The sequence below is a fragment of the Macrobrachium nipponense genome, chromosome 38, assembly GCF_015104395.2.
Source record: "Macrobrachium nipponense isolate FS-2020 chromosome 38, ASM1510439v2, whole genome shotgun sequence".
Classification (NCBI taxonomy): Eukaryota; Metazoa; Arthropoda; class Malacostraca; order Decapoda; family Palaemonidae; genus Macrobrachium; species Macrobrachium nipponense.
The window spans coordinates 4,067,255-4,068,422 of NC_061098.1; positions in this window are offsets into that span (position 1 = coordinate 4,067,255).

Consider the following 1,168-nt stretch of genomic DNA (forward strand, 5'->3'; position numbering starts at 1 on the left):
AGGTAAGAAGCCAATCGTGATGCTTTTTTCATCCAGAGGTAACGTCAGTTAGTTTTAGCTCTGGGCTCCTGGAATTCTGGAATTCTCTAAGCTCCAGAATTACTCATTAAGGTTTACGATTAACACCTAGTTCTGGAATTCTCAAAGGAAAAGAATTGCTCATTATCCAGTTCTAAATTCTGGAATTCTGGAATTCTGGAATTCTCTAAGCCTCAGAATTACTCATTAAGGTTGATGATTAACACCTTGGTCTGGAACCCTCAAAGCAAAAGAATTGCTCATTATCCAGTTCTAAAATTCTGGAATTGAATTCTGGAATTCTCTAACCCTCAGAATTACACATTAAGGTTGATGATTAACACCTTGGTCTGGAATCCTCAAAGCAAAAGAATTGCTCATAAAGGATGATGGTTAAAACCCAATTTTCTAAATACATAAATATGTATCAAAGACTGACAATTTGACTCCACAACCGTCAAAACGTAATTGTATTTCAAAGTCATCCGACCGTAAATTGCCTTGTCATCCCTTTCAGAACAAACTCCAGAAAAAAAATATAAGCTAAAAAAAAAGTTAATTTTTTTTTTCGTTTTGTCGACTACAAACTCGCCGTCAGCAGCCATTCGACTTTCATTTATCTTAGTCCCTGAAGACGCCTTATCTTGGAGTTGCAGACTCACGCCCTCCAAACTTCCCTGAAGAAGAAGAAGAAGAAGAAGAAGAAGAAGAAGAAGAAGAGAGAGAGAGAGAGAGAGAGAGAGAGAGAGAGAGAGAGAGAGAGAGATTTTGTCGTCAGCTTTTTTCTTCCCTGGGAGACTACTTCAAGTAACAGCTGTATCGAGACCCTGGTGGTCGATGAGGTCCTGTGCCCTAGATGGAGCCTTCAGGAGGAGGAGGAGGAGGTGGGGATGAGGAGGAGGAGGAGGGGAGGAGGAGGAGGAGGATTTAGGAGGGGTTGAGGGCGTAAGGTTGTGGGAGAAGGAGTGAGGAGGTTAAGGAGGTGAGGGATTTCTGGAAAGTGCTCCTCACTTGCCTGCAGGTTCTTTTTTATTACGACTTTCTCTTTCCCCCCTCGATGGAAGACGAGGATATCAATCGATTCGATTTCAAATCCAGTCCTGTTTCTTTCAGTTTAATTAATTTGTGGTTTGATTATGGGATTTAAACT